The sequence below is a fragment of the Hylobates moloch genome, unplaced genomic scaffold (genome assembly GCF_009828535.3).
Source record: "Hylobates moloch isolate HMO894 unplaced genomic scaffold, HMol_V3 SCAFFOLD_9, whole genome shotgun sequence".
Lineage (NCBI taxonomy): Eukaryota > Metazoa > Chordata > Mammalia > Primates > Hylobatidae > Hylobates > Hylobates moloch.
In genome coordinates, this window is record NW_026652284.1 from 52189856 (window position 1) to 52206771 (window position 16916).

A 16916-nucleotide genomic window follows, 5' to 3' on the forward strand; every position below is an offset into this window, starting at 1 on the left:
CAGAGGCATACATGGATCCCATCCAATCTTTGTGATGTATTACCCCATTCTTCGGAGCCTCTCTATTGTCAGACGTCTTGGATCCAACATTCATTCTCAAAATGGTACACATGCATTTTCCTCTAAAGAAGTGGAGCCTTTTTACTTTTCTTCAGAGCAAGATTTTCTCAGGGCCATCAGCAAACCCTACTTTCATCTACAGATCATAGGATGGCAAAATGGGGTTCTTTTGGGAAGTCATGCTCAGTGTCACACAGCTTTGTGATCCACTGGTGGTGGGAATTCAGCAAGTTATTTAACCTTGATGACTTCAGTTTCCCCATCTGCAAATTTACAATAATACCTCCCTTCCATTTGTGTTAAGGATGAAAAGAAATAGCCTACACAAAGCATTAAATACAGTTAGCTTCTTTTTTGAAAGGAATAAGTTAAGAATTTTCATGCCACTTCCAGCACACGGTCTTGTGTTGCCAAAGATTAGACTGAAAGGGGTGGGAATTGGCTCTGGGGCTGAGAGAGAAAAATATTCATGGTACAAAGATTCTCAAGGCTAGATTTTTAAATGAACAAACTACTCTTTAGCCAGACTTCTGGGAGCTTGCTTGATACAAGCATAAAATTAAACAATTCAACTTTTGTTCAATTTATATCAGACACTCAACATATACCAGTTTCAAAAGGAAGAAAAAAAGATGAATGGAACAGGTCCCCGCCATCTATGGGGCTTACACACGTTCAACTGATCATTAACAAGATGGAGGATTATTTAATGAGCCAGATGATCAATACAGGAATGTGTACAGAGTTTATAAAATATTTGCCTCTCCGTGTTACAAGAGGCGCGTCCCTAAAATTCCTGTTTATAAGTTTTCAGGAAAACTAAAGATAACTAAGTGGGAATCAAATAATAGATACTCCATATTCAAATACAACTATATTATCTATAGTCAAGTTCAGGCTATAAGATTATTGGTAGCTAACCCCTTTTCCTCCCATAGGATTCAGGATGAATTTGTGCTATACCAATTGGTAGAAGGGCTTAATATAATGATGAGAGGTAGAATTTTAAAATCTGTCACACTCTATGCTCATTGACTAATTCAGTTGTCTTTGATCATGTACCTTGTTTAAAAATTTTTAAAGATCATGTCTCCAATCAAGCATATGTATTTATAAATTAATCTCTTTTTATTTTTTTTGGGGAACTTGCTATCACATATAATCAAAGTATCTTTTTTGTTTGTTTTTTTGAGGCAGGGTCTTGCTCTGTTACTTAGGCTAGAGTGCAGTGGTGCCATCACAGCTCAGTGCAGTCTTGATCTCCTGGACTATGTTTAAACAATCCTGCCACCTCAGCTTCCCAAGTAGTCGGGACTACAGGCCTGTGCCACCATGCCTGGCTAATTTAATTTTTTTTTTTTTTTTTTTTTTACTACAGACAGGGTCTCGCCATATTGCCCAGACTAGTTCTGAACTCCCGGTCTCAAGTGATCTTCCCTCCTTACTTTGGATTCCCAAAAGTGTTGGGATTACAGGTGTGAGCCACTGCGCTCGACCAAAGCATCTTTTAAAAAACTTTGTTATGGGGCTTAAAAGAACACATAGTGGCCAGGCACAGTGGCTCACTTCTGTAATCCCTGCATTTTGGGAGACTGAGGTAGGTGTGTCACCTGAGGTCAGGAGTTTGAGACCAACCTGGCTAAAATGATGAAACCCCGCCTCTACTAAAAAGACAAAAATTAGCCAGGCATGGTGGCGTGTGCCTGTAATCCCAGCTACTCAGGAGGCTGATGCAGGAGAATTGCTTGAACCCAGGAGGCAGAGGTTACAGTGAGCTGAGATCACGCCACTGCATTCCAGCCTGGGCAACAAGAGCGAAACTCTGTCTCCAAAACAACAACAACAACAACAAAACACATAGCCAGGTCAGAGAACTGTCCACTTTATCATTTTCTTGATCATATGTACTTGGCATTATTAAATTATTTCCAACCTACAGTCCTTTACAGGAATCTTAGAGCTTGGCTTTCAAAGGTTTCACCAGTTATTCACATTTCTTCATTTTGCTAACATAAGACTTTAAAAGTGGCATAAGACTTGAGGCCGGGCACGGTGGCTCACACCTGTAATCCCAGCACTTTGGGAGGCCGAGACGGGCGGATCACAAGGTCAGTAGACTGAGACCATCCTGGCTAACATGGTGAAACCCTGTCTTTACTAAAAATACAAAAATTAGCCAGGCGCGGTGGCAGGCACCTGTAGTTCCAGCTACTCAGGAGGCTGAGGCAGGAGAATGACATGAACTCGGGAGGCGGAGCTTGCAGTGAGCCGAGATTGCGCCACTGCATTCCAGCCTGGGTGACAGAGCGAGACTCTGTCTCAAAAAAAAAAAAAAAAGTAGTAGAAGACTTCAGTGATATAACAACATGTCCTATCACCCCAGTTCTAGCGAGTGGCTGTTACTAGATGTGAGGCTCTGGTGTGAGTGTGCTCCTGCTTCCCAGTGCTTTCAGCACAGCATCTAGACACATAATGGGACCACCATATCATTTCTTGGTCAAGTAAAGAGAAAAGCATCATAAGTCAAATAAAAATATTTGTTTCAAATATTCAAAAAGGAAATGCTATAAACATTTCTACACTTCTAACGGAGATAATTAGGTGAAGCCCAAGGCAAAATAGTTACCATTGCAAGAATGTTGTAGCCAATTAAATGGAGCAGCAGGTTCTATAATTTAATTTCTATTAATAAGTTCCTGAATATAATAATAAGCACATCACAAGAATACACCTGAACTTTTAGGATGCCAGCATGTCTAGCATGAGGTGAAAGTGGAACTAACAAAGTGCCTGGCTGCTATGCCAGACCAATGTATCTATGAATTGCCACCAATGCACTTTTTCACATGGAGAATATCTGTGAATACTCACTGAATAGCCTACAATTACTTTAAATATTTTTTAACAGTATTAACGACCTTAGAAATTAAAGTAAAAACTCCAACTACAGAATGTATATTAGCTTAACGAAAGAGATTAGAATGAAAAAGAAAAGCTATAACACAATGAACTAGAATGTAGAAGCAAGAACTCTTATGATGTATAGGAATATAACATACGATAGGAGAAGCATTTAAAATCAGTAAGGGAAAATTATTCAGAAAGTAGTGCTGATAAAATTGTTTGAAAAACAATTAAAATTAATCTCTACCCTCAAATGATACATCAAAATAAATTTCAGATGGATTAAAGAGTTAAATACGAATAATGAAACCACGAAAATTAGCAAATTTTTCATTGATTTCATGATTACAAGATGTTCTCACTGTGAATAATTTCACAAACTTCTTTTCAAATTATTTAGTGCCTACATATTATTGATAGCTTTAGGTTAAAAGCATGTTTTTTTTCTGAGAAAACTACAATCAGGATAGATGAACATAATCATTTTGGATACCTAACGAATTTGATACAAATATATCAACAGAATATTGCGTAGACAGACTAGCTAATGAGGGAGAAACCCACTCTTTTCTGAGCCTCAGGGATCAGCAGCCTCAGGGACATCTGTGGTCACGGATATGCACCTCATGTCAAGCACCCAGTGTCTGTGGGCACGGGGAGGGCTGGTATTAGAGTATAAAGGATTGATGAGGAACTCTCTGTATCTTAGTAGCAGACTTTTATTTTGCAAGTAATAGTAATAATTATTTTTTTAAGTGAGGGTATTTCAGAATTTAAAGGTGTATCTGCCAGGCACGGTGGCTCACACCTGTCATCCTAGAACTTTGGGAGGCCGAGATGGGTTGATCACTTGAGGTCAGAAGTTCAAGACTAGCCTGGCCAACTTGGGGAAATTCTGTCACTATTAAAAATACAAAAAATTAGCTGGGCGTGGTGGCAGGTGCCTGTAATCCCAGCTACTTGGGAGGCTGAGGCAGGAGAATTGCTTGAACCTGGGAGGCAGAGGTTGCAGTGAGCCGAGATCGTGCCACTGCACTCCAGCCTGGGCGACAAGTCATTAGGGAAATGCAAATCAAAACCACAATTAAATACCACTTTACACCCATTAGAATGGCAATTATCAAAAAAAGAAAATAATAAGTGTTGGTGAGAATGTGGAGAAACTGTAAGTCCCATGCATTGCTGGTAGGAATATAAAATGATGCAACCTCTGTGGAAAACAATATGGTAGTTCCTTAAGATGTCAAACCATAAAATCCAGCAATTCCACTCCTAGATCTATAGCTGAAAAAAAATTGAGAGCAGAAACTAAACAGATACTTGTATACTTATGTTCACAGAAGCATTATTCACACAGTAGTCAAGAAGTGAAAACAAACCAAATATTTCACAGGACGAACAGATGAATGGATAAAAAAAAAATGTGGCATATACATACAATAGAATATTATTCAGCCTTAAAAAAGGAAGGAAATTCTGACACATAATGTGAATGAACTTTGAAAACATTATGCTAAGTAAAAAAAAGCCAGACACAAAATAACAAATATTGTATGATTCCACTTAAGAGTTACCTAGAATAGGCAACTTCATACAGGCAGAAAGTAGAATAGAGGTTACTAGGGACTTATGGGGAGAAGAGTTACTATTTAGTAGGCACCAGAGTTCATGTTGGGGATGATGAAAAAGTTCTGGAAATGAAGAGCGGTGTTGGTTGCACCACATTATGATTGTAGTTAATACCACTGAAAATACATCTAAAAATGGTTAAAATGGTAATTTTTATGTTATGCATATTTTACCACAATTTTTTTTAAAAGCATTTCATGAGGCTGGGTATGATGGTTCATGCCTGCAATCCCAGCACTTTGGGAGGCCGAGCCAAAGACTAACTACTTGAGCCCAGACATTCAAGACCAGCCTGGGCAACAAAGGCAGACTTTGTCTCTTAAAAAACAGACATTGGCCGGGCACAGTGGCTCACGCCTGTAATCCCAGCACTTTGGAAGGCTGAGGCGGGCGGATCACAAGGTCAGGGGATCGAGACCATTCTGGCTAATACGGTGAAACCCTGTATCTACTAAAAATACAAAAAATTAGCCTGGCGTGGTGGTGAGCTCCTGTAGTCCCAGCTACTCAGGAGGCTGAGGCAGGAGAATCGCTTGAACCCGGCAGTGGAGGTTGCAGTGAGCCGAGATCGCACCACTGCACTCCAGCCTGGGCGACAGAGCGAGACTCCGTCTCAAAAAGGAAAAAAAGGCATTTCATGGACTGTATGTGTATACACACAAAAGCTTACAGAGGAAATGTATTTCTGCCTCAAGGAAGAGCAATTTCATTTATTCAGTCAACAAATGGATTAAATATCTATACGCTTATGAGATCTGCATAGAAAAACAGTTCAGACAATTTAGACCTAGAATTTCATACAGTACTGGGAATGAGAGACAAAATATAATAAAGTCCGGTAAGTGCTATTATAGAGCCATATATGTCACTATTCTGGTCCTAAGATTTGTAGATTAGCCTCCCAAGGGGATTGGGACACTTCCCAAGGATCCTTTGGGACAGGGGCAGGCTTTAATTATACCCCATCTTCATCACTTTCAGTCTTTTCTATACCAGAGGACATCAAAACTAAGGACAACCACATAACAGTATTCAGTTGATTCTCAGACAGAATTATTAGGTAGATGTTGACAAGGTTCTTCTTTGCTAAGTGTTTGGAGAACACACACTTAAAAAAGCAGAGAATGATCCCTCATATTTTGAACTATGAGCTTAATTCTGTAAGTAATTCCTCATAAGCACCAAAATAGGTCACTGGTTTCTTTAGCAGAAGATCTTTTAGCAGAAGAAACTGGCAGATAGAAAATCTAAGTAATGGGCTATTGTCAGAAAACACACTACAATCAGTTGAAGGCTAGTGGGGGTCAGATGTGCTCTTCCTTTTGTTGAATTTTAAAGAAAACAGGAAATCGTGTTTAAAATAATTTCTATGATTTTGTGAATCCTTATGATTAACAAACAGCTATTCAAATTCTTCAGGAATGATGAAAAATATAAACCTCAGAAACATAAGGACAGAATATCTTTGAAAAGCATAGCCTTTTACAGCCTTTGAAAGCAGTCAGAGGTGCTTGTGAAACCATGTGTGCTGTTTTGGGTGTTGGCTTCAAAGCACATACAAATATAATTTGTAGTATATTGTTTATTTGTTTTTCCTTTTCAGATATCTGAATATCAGTCACCTACATACTTATATTTCCCTTATCCCCCTCATCATATTCTGGTTTTTATTTTTTATGTCTCTCCTAACATTGCCTATTCAAATCACTTTCAATCAGTAACTCTGACAGCCTCAGAATCACATCCAAAAAACCACTTCCACAGACTTTAGCACAGATTTGAGTATACCCCTCTTTTATGCCTCACTGTTTCCTTGGATTTCTACCATAGTAACTGAAAAGTAACACTATACATATTTCTGTAGACACATCCCCTGCAGTGGTCTCCCAGCACCTCCCTCCCCTCAGGTAACAAGGAGCACATTTTCCTCTTCTCCATGTCATCAGCACCAACACAGAGCAGTGAGTGCATGTTTGTAGAACTGATAGATAAGTGCATTTGGGATATATTAACTTTATGAGACCAGGGATGAGTTTAGGTGGTGAGTTTTTGTTTTAGAAATCCCTGTACCAAACCCAATCTAGCAGTCATTTCTATACCAAATGAATGAAAAAACACTCAATCAGTAACTTCAGAGTCAGACAATTTAACGAATGTAAAATACATAGGACACAAGCAGACATATTAAAGGCAACAAATGCTAGTTTTTCTCTGTACTCCTGTCAGCTAATACTTAAATTGTTATTATTAGATTCAGGGACTTTTGATCAGACACAAAAGGTGCAATGCCATGGACCTTTTTCTGCAGCACTCTCCTGAATCCAAGTACTATGTGACTTTCACATTATAGAACCCATGGTGAGTCACCAACCACAGCCCAAGAAGGCACATCGTTCACCTGTGGGCAAGAGGCGGAGAGAACAACAGTAGGGTGACTACAGCAAAAACAACCTGTTTTCCAAATTCTAATAATAGATTGCAGGAAAACACACATTTAGACACACATCTAACCCTAGAACTTGTAGCCATTTTAAAGCTATTAACATAGATCCCATGCCAAGCAACAGTCTCTCCTCCACCTTCACCCTTATATCTAAAAATAAAATGAAACATTACAGCCACATATTTTGCTTGCCTCAGCCAATAGCTCAAAAAACCCCCTCAAGTCCTACTGTTGCTGGATCAGTCCACCGTATACTATGAGTCAGCACTTCTCCACATTTCTGGAAATTCCTCACCAGCAACATGACCTACAAGAGGAAGCCAACTTTCCATTTCAATGTATAACAGGAAGTATTCAAACAGATTTCACCTAAACTGGAGAACTGTTGTTAATGTAACTGCTGTTATATCAAAATGAGTGCAAATCTACTGAAAGACAAGTTGTTTTTTTAAAAAGTATAATATTTTATTTTAAAATACAGACGTATAGATTCTAATTAGCTAAACCAGTATAGCGATTTTGAACAGAGGTACTTTAGTGGCTGGAAGACAAGAAAAACACAAACTTTTCAATTACTGTCTATTTTTCTATTACACATATTATTGCAGAGTTCTAAGACTTGGGCAAAACCTATTTGTTAAGAATCTGTTTTGTTTTGAATATCTGGTTTGAGCAGTAATGTACAGAAATAACATTGGAAGTGTAAATATTTTGAGAAAAGACATTCTGCAGCAGATGCTAAAATATAGTTTACCTCTCTCAATGATTGGCTTAAATTTGTTTGAACAGCACAAACTATGTTAACAGATTACCGAGATTTTATGTTTCAGAAGTGACCTTTCAGAATATTAACAGACCTTAAAACAGCCTGTAGATTAACTAGAGGGTTATTTCATCAGGATCCTTGCTTTTACACTCAGAAAGCTGCTTTCATAGTTAAAATGTCAACTACAAGAAGTCGTTTTACCATAATTCTTACAGAGTTTCAAGACTTAAGTTCAGTAAAAAGTCAAATAGCTTAGTTATTACAGTCATTAATAAATTTATTTAACATTCGTGCAGCATCGGAATGCAAGACATCTGGTTCTAATTTCAATTTTGGCTCAGAATTAAAGTGCCTCCCCCGCAATACTTTGATTATAAACTGTCCTTTTCCTCCTCTCTTTTTTTCTTCTTTGGAAGTTGCTGTCCTTCATTCTTGCTGGAAGCCACCTGACCACTGCCAGGAAGAGGAATGCAAAACATTCCCAGGAGCGGCCATGACGTCAGCGCCACATTCCACCTCTCCGTGGTCAGGGCTGTCGGGAAGCTCCAGCCTCCAGCAAAACCACTGGGAGAGATAGCAGCTGAGGCCTGCACTAAATCATATTATACTAAAACCTCCTTCATGTTATGCTTTAAAAATGCACAATGTCTTCCTCCCAAAACAGAGAGAGAGAGAGAGAGAGGGAACAGAGCTGGCCTTATAAGCCATATTTACTGTTTATCTTCAAAACATTTTTGGATTTGGGGGAAGAGAAAAACAAGTAAAAAGCGATTAACAACAATCCTCAGCGGACCAATCACCATAGGCAACAGTGTGTAGACAGGGTGAGATGAACAACACAAGAGTTTGGGTTTCAGCTAGCACGTCCCCCTCTATTAAACCATCCTCAATAACCCAGTTGCTAAGCTCCCTCTCAGGAGAAAGACAAAAGTCCCATTCAAGGATGCTTTGGAAACGATACGAAAGTAGTGGACGTGGGGAGGCGCATGGGACGAAGACGGCAGCGGAGCAACAGGAGGCGCTGAGAGAGTTCGTGGCTGTGACGGGCACCGAGGAGGACCGGGCCTGCTTCTTCGAGTCGGCTACCTGGGACTTGCAGATTGCGCTAGCGAGCTTTTATGACACAGAGAAAGAAGACATCATAACCATTTCACAGGCAACCTCCCGTTCAGTGTCCAGAGGCACAGCCCCTAGTGATAATAGAGTGACATCCTTTAGAGACTTCACTCATGACCAAGATGAGGATGAGGAAGAGGAGGAAGGCCAGAGGTTTCATGCTGGGGCCTCAGAGAGAAGTGGACAGCAGACTGTTGGCCCTCCCAGAAAGAAAAGTCCCAATGAGCTGGTGGATGATCTCTTTAAAGGTGCCAAAGAGCATGGAGCTGTAGCTGTGGAGCGAGTGACCAAGAGACCTGGAGAGACCAGTACACCAAGACCATTTGCAGGAGGTGGCTACGGCCTTGGGACAGCACCAGAGGAAGAGTCTGCTTATGTGACAGGAGAAAAGAGACAGCATTCCAGCCAAGATGTTCATGTAGTACTGAAACTCTGCAAGAGTGGATTCAGCCTGGATAATGGAGAACTCAGAAGCTACTGAGACCCATCCGATGCCCAGTTTCTGGAGTCTATCCACAGAGGGGAGGTGCCAGCAGAGCTGTGGAGGCTAGCTCACAGTGGACAAGCGAACTTGGATATGGAGGCCATCAGGACGAGGACTTTATGAAGTCCAAATAAGCCTTCAAAGCCTTCACTGGCGAGGGTCAGAAACTGAGCAGCACTGCCCTCTAGGTGCTGAGTACCATCTCTCCAGACCAACTGGCAGAAAATGAAGCCAAAGCCAGCTCTTCCATCTTAATCGTCGAATCAGAGACTACCACAAACATCCAAATTCGGCTTGCAGACGGTGTGAGGCTGGTGCAGAAATTTAACCACAGCCACAGGATCAGCAACATCCAACTCTTCATTGTGGATGCCCAGCCAGCCATGGCTGCCACCAGCTTTATCCTCATGACTACTTTCCCAAACAAAGAGCTGGCCGACGAGAGCTGGACCCTGAAGGAAGCCAACCTGCTCAATGCTGCCATCATGCAGTGGTGAACCTAACTGCCCAGGCAGCTGCCTGGCCTCTCTCCTGTGTTTCCCACAGCCAGTGGCCATGCCCCATGGGGATCATCCCTCCTGCCCCCTTGTGCACACCAGTAGTCCAGTGTGACATCTCCTCCATAGCTCTGGGTTCTTAGGTCTTGGTTGAACATTTGCTTTCTCCTTAGTTGTATTTCCTGAGTTTTTGTGACAATCAATGGACTTTAGTGAAAAAAATAAAAACAACCAAAAACGAGTAGTGGATGTATTTTCACTAAAAAGAAATATTATATAGACATAGAAACTGAAGATTGTAATTATTGCAAAAAATTCCAAACATACACATAATTCTTATACAATTTTTCATTTGTAACTTCCTAGACTCTATCAACAATTCAACAAGTATATTTGTTAACTATATGTGCAACTACATTATACACAACATTTTGTTTTTTTGCAAATACTCTACTGAATATTTCCCCATTCTATTTAATATATTATGATCTTTCATACTTTATGAAACTCTAAAACTGTAAAATAATTTTTGGGAGGGAGAGAAGAGTTCCATTGCAAAAAAGTGCTTTATGCACATAATTTTTTTATGCTAAACAATTTCCTTGGAATAAAGTTGCAGGCATGGACATCTAGATTAAGTATGCAATTTCTTTTGACATTTGCTACATATTGCCATGCTAATTTCCAAAAGAACTGTACTCAGTAAGACAATTACACATTTCGGCTTACCCACTGTAACTTTGTCAGCATTTGTGTGTGTGCACATAATTACACATAGAGTTGACATAGACATTTTGCCAAGATATTTTAATTTAAATTTCTTTGATTAATAATGAGACTGAAGATTCCTTCATGAGTTGGGTTTTGGGCAACTTCTGAGGTGAGAATTTTTAGGAAAAAAAAAAAACCCACATTGCAAGTAATGATTATAGCTGAAATCGAAATGCAGATTTTACCTTCATCCAAACAAAAGAAATTGCTGTATTTGAGTTTCTTAATAATATATGCTGTTTTGGAGCATCAACATTTGACATGACACAAATTGTAGTTTCTGGATAGGGAGTGTGTGTATGGTGTACAGATGTGTGTTAAGTGTGTGTCATGTGTGTGTGTGCATGTGTGTGGTATGTGCATAAGTGGTATGTGATGAGAGGTGTGTGTGTCACATATGTGTGAGTGCACCATATTATACGCACGCACACATCCACGTGCCACTACGGTATTTGTGTTGTAACAAAAGAGGACAAGAAGTCAAGAGATACATGTTGTAGACCTAGTTCTGCCCCAGAAAAGTTAATTACCTTTTCTGAATTTCTTTCCTCATCTGTAAGAATCTAGTTTTATGAATACCATACAGTTATCTAAAGAGGAAGTAAGAAAATAAATGTGAAAGTAGGCTGTAAAGTTACGCGACTTGCTTTTTTGTCTGTTAGATGTTGTAATATGTTACTAGAGAAAGATATCCAAGGTATAAAACTGGGAGTTCATCATAGTTGCCAAAATGCCAGTCTATAAGTGGCACTCTCCTGGGCCCTAAAACCAAGTACCTTAAAACTTCTACCTTCTGCACAGTATAACAGCCCCCTGTAATACAAACTAGAATAGCTAGATGCCAGGAATGTCTTGATAAAATACAGATGTAGAAATATAGACTTAGGGGGATCTACCATGTCTCCTGCTTACCCACCTCATAACTACACTCCCAGGAGGCCACAGACAGGAATTCCGGCCAGCACTGCAGATGCTGCCTCAAGGGCTTCCGGATTTCTACAAGAACAGGAACGGCTGAGGTAGCAGAGCTAAGTGTCCAGAGGCAAGAGGATCTGGCTAACATAACAAGCCGAAGGGCCAAAGTCTGTGTAAGCTAGCCAGGTATTTGGGAGTGGGCAGTTAATGAGAGGGTCTGTAGGGCCAGAATAGTGGGAAAGCCTCAGACACTCTAATCTGATCTGCAGGCAGGTGACAGAGGCCTAGAGGGATCCAGCACGACAGCCTCAATAGCCGCTCTTCTCTCGTCCGACAGCCTCTCACTGAAGGAGTGGTTGGTCCTTTAAGGAAGGATACTTCCATAATATATAATCATGTAACAAGTCTTTCTTCTACCGATTCCCAAAGGATGTGCAGCTACTTTTGAGGAGAAAAAGAAATAACTGGACTTCTCAGCACTTATTGGACATTCTCCCAGAGGACTCAACAACTCTGTGTCCTGATGGTGGGGTGGAAGCTGCATGGGAGTCAGACACAAATGGAGGCTGTGGTTTATTACCTGCCCAGAACCTGGGTTTACAGATGGGATCTACACTTACACACAGGGAGAATTTCCACAGTTGTGTCTTGACCTATGCAGTCAGCATTGTTAGAATTCGAGGGGCTCAAGAAAACTTCTGAACTTCTCTTCCCCGCCACAATAGCAACCGAAAGCAATATGGCATCTTTTAGAGGAACTGCAAAAATTAATGCCACTGTCAGAGACTTGAAAGGTTCAGGGTGGTGACTCCTATCACATCTCTTTTTTTGTGTGCAGGCCTGTGCAGAAGACACACAGGTCTTTGAGAATGACAGTGGATTATAACAAACTTTATCAAGGAGAAACTCCAGTTGTTCAAACCCAGTACATCAAGTCAACGCATTCCCTTATCTGGTGTGCAGCTACTGATATGACAAAAGTGTAAATGGGCTAAATGCTCCAATTAAAAGACACAGACTGGCAAACTGGATAGAGTACAGACCCATCAGTGTGCTGTATTCAGGAAACCCATCTCATGTGCAGAGACAAACATAGGCTCAAAATAAAGGGATGGAGGAAGATCTACCAAGCAAATGGAAAACAAAAAAAGGCAGGGGTTGCAATCCTAGTCTCTGATAAAACAGACTTTAAACCAACAAAGATCAAAAGAGACAAAGAAGGCCACTACATAATGGTAAAGGGATCAATTCAACAAGAAGAGCTAACTAACCTAAATATATATGCACCCTATACAGCAGCACTCAGAATCATAAAGCAAGTCCTTAGAGATCTACAAAGAGACTTAAGACTCCCACACAATAATAATGGGAGACTTTAACACCCCACTGTCAACATTAGACAGATCAACGAGACAGAAAGTTAACAAGGATATCCAGGAATTGAACTCAGCTCTGCACCTAGAGGACCTAACAGACATCTACAGAACTCTCCAACTCAAATCAACAGAACATATGTTCTTTTCAGCACCACACCACGCCTACTCCAAAATTGACCACATAGTTGGAAGTAAAGCTCTCCTCAGCAAATGTGAAAGAACAGAAATTATAACAAACTGTCTCTCAGACCACAGTGCAATCAAACTAGAATTCAGGATTAAGAAACTCACTCAAAACCGCTCAACCACATGGAAACTGTACAACGTGCTCCTGAATGACTCCTGGGTACATAATGAAATGAAGGCAGAAATAAAGATGTTCTCTGAAACCAACGATAACAAAGACACAACATAACAGAATCTCTGGGACACATTCAAAGCAGTGTGAAGAGGGAAATTTATAGCACTAAATGCCCACAAGAGAAAGCAGGAAAGATCTAAAATTGACACCCTAACATCACAATTAAAAGAACTAGAAAAGCAAGAGCAAACACATTCAAAAGCCAGCAGAAGGCAAGAAATAACTAAGATCAAAGCAGAACTGAAGAAGATAGAGACACAAAAAACCCTTCAAAAAATCAATGAATCCAGGAGCTGGTTTTTTGAAAAGATCAACAAAATTGATAGACCGCTAGCAAGACTTAATAAAGAAGAGAGAAGAATCAGACAGATGCAATAAAAAATGATAAAGGGGATATCACCACCAATCCCACAGAAATACAAACCACCATCAGAGAATACTATGAACACCTCTACGCAAATAAACTAGAAAATAGAGAAGAAATGGATAAATTCCTGGACTCATACACCCTCCCAAGACTAAACCAGGAAGAAGTTGAATCTCTGAATAGACCAATAACAGGATCTGAAATTGAGGCAATAATTAATAGCTTACCAACCAAAAAAGCCCCGGACCACATGGTTTCACAGCCAAATTCTACCAGAGTTACAAGGAGGAACTGGTACCATTCTTTCTGAAACTATTCCAATCAATACAAAAAGAGAGAATCCTCCCTAACTCATTTCATGAGGCCAGCATCATCCTGATACCAAATCCCGGCAGAGACACAACAAAAAAAGACAATTTTAGACCAATATCCCTGATGAACATCGACGCAAAAATCCTCAATAAAATACTGGCAAACCGAATCTAGCATCACATCAAAAACCTTATCCACCATGATCAAGTGGGCTTCATCCCTGGGATGCAAGGCAGGTTCAACATACGCAAATCATAATGCAGCATATAAACAGAACCAACGACAAAAACCATATGATTATCTGAATAAAGGCAGAAAAGGCCTTTGACAAAATTCAACAACCTTCATGCTAAAAACTCTCAATAAATTAGGTATTGATGGGACGTATCTCAAAATAATAAGAGCTATCTATGACAAACCCACAGCCAATATCATACTGAATGGGCAAAAACTGGAAGCATTCCCTTTGAAAACTGGCACAAGAGAGGGATGCCCTCTCTCACTACTCCTATTCAACATGGTGTTGGAAGTTCTGGCCAGGGCAATCAGGCAGGAGAAGGAAATAAAGGGTATTCAATTAGGAAAAAAGGAAGTCAAATTGTCCCTGTTTACAGATGACATGATTGAATATCTAGAAAACTCCACCATCTCAGCCGAAAATCTCCTTAAGCTGATATGCAACTTCAGCAAAGTCTCAGGATACTAAACCAATGGGCAAAAATCACAAGCATTCTTATACACCAATAACAGACAAACAGAGAACCAAATCATGAGTGAACGCCCATTCACAATTGTTTCAAAGAGAATAAAATACCTAGGAATGCAACTTACAAGGGACGTGAAGGACCTCTTCAAGGAGAACTACAAACCACTGCTCAATGAAATCAAAGAGGATACAAACAAATGGAAGAACATTCCATGCTCATGGATGGGAAGAATCAATATCGTGAAAATGGCCATACTGCCCAAGGTAATTTATAGATTCAATGCCATCCCCATCAAGCTACCAATGACTTTCTTCACAGAATTGGAAAAAACTACTTTAAAGTTCATATGGAACCAAAAAAGAGCCTGCATCGCCAAGTGAATCTTAAGCCAAGAGAACAAAGTTGGAGGCATCACGCTACCTGACTTCAAACTATACTACAAGGCTACAATAACCAAAACAGCATGGTAGTGGTATCAAAACAGAGATATAAAGCAATGGAACAGAACAGAGCCCTCGGAAATAATGCAGCATATCTACAACCATCTGATCTTTGACAAACCTGACAAAAACAAGAAATGGGGAAAGGATTCCCTATTTAATAAATAGTGCTGGGAAAACTGACTAGCCATATGTAGAAAGCTGAAACTGGATCCCTTCCTTACACCTTATACAAAAATTAATTCAAGATGGATTAAAGACTTACCTGTTAGACCTAAAACCATAAAAACCCTAGAAGAAAACCTAGGCAATACCAATCAGGATATAGGCATGGGCAAGGACTTCATGTTTAAAGCACCAAAAGCAATGGCAACAAAAGCCAAAACTGACAAATGGGATCTAATTAAACTAAAGAGCTTCTGCACAGCAAAAGAAACTACCATCAGAGTGAACAGGCAACCTACAGAATGGGAGAAAATTTTTGCAATCTACCCATCTGACAAAGGGCTAATATCTGGAATCTACAATGAACTCAAACAAATTTACAAGAAAAAAACAAACAACCCCATCAACAAGTGGGCGAAGGATATGAACAGACACTTCTCAAAAGTAGACATTTATGCAGTCAAAAGACAAATGAAAAAAGGCTCATCATCACTGGCCATCAGAGAAATGGAAGTCAAAAACCACAACGAGATACCATCTTACACCAGTTAGAATGGTGATCATTAAAAAGTGAGGAAACAGCAGGTGCTGGAGAGGATGTGGAGAAATAGGAACACTTTTACACTGTTGGTGGGACTGTAAACTAATTCAATCATTGTGGAAGTTAGTGTGGCGATTCCTCAGGGATCTAGAACTAGAAATACCATTTGACCCAGCCAGTGCATTACTGGGTATATACCCAAAGGATTATAAATCATGCTGCTATAAAGACACATGCAAATGTATGTTTACTGTGGCACTATTCACAATAGGAGAGACTTGGAACCAACCCAAATGTCCAACAGTGATAGACTGGATTAAGAAAATGTGGCACATATACACCATGGAATACTATGCAGCCATAAAAAAGGATGAGTTTATGTCCTTTGTAGTGACATGGATGCAGCTGGAAACCATCATTCTTAGCAAACTATCGCAAGGACAAAAAACCAAACACCGCATGTTCTCACTCATAGGTGGGAACTGAACAATGAGAACACACGGACACAGGAAGGGGAACATCACACACCGGGGCCTATTGTGGGGTGCGGGGAGGGGGGAGGGAAAGCATTTGGAGATACACCTAATGTTAAATGACGATTACTGGGTGTAGCACACCAACACGGCACATGTATACATATATAACTAACCTGCACGTTGTGCACATGTACCCTAAAACTTAAAGTATAATTAAAAAAAAAAAACAATTATGGCTGTGTTCCTGGAAAAATTTTCCACAGATGGCTAAATGAGTCTAGTAAACAAAATAAAACAAAACAAAACTCAAGGGTAAAAAAAATAAAAAAAAAAAAGAAACGCTGCTGTATCATTTGATGGTCTCTATTTCTGAAAGTCATGGTGCTCAATTGTCCACAAGTAGTTCAAATGTTTTAATGAAGTCAAAGTGGTTCTAGAGCCATTCCAGGGATTCAAGTCTGCTTGACAGGAGAGAGAGAGAGCCTGGGGTGGAACTATATTTTAGAGGCAACCCCAAAGCTCTAAGAAACTTTCGGAGCCAACACTGGTGCAAACATACATCCGTCATTTGGATGATACCACTCTA

General features: G+C 40.1%; 1 protein-coding gene and 1 pseudogene across 8 annotated transcripts in view; one reads left to right on the plus strand and one right to left on the minus strand.

Moving 5' to 3' along the window:
* The window catches only part of SPIDR (scaffold protein involved in DNA repair), a 527842-nt gene that overhangs the window by 264075 nt on the left and 246851 nt on the right, over positions 1 to 16916 (minus strand). The window lies entirely within an intron of this gene.
* On the plus strand, positions 8746 to 10218 carry LOC116813312 (NSFL1 cofactor p47-like; annotated as a pseudogene).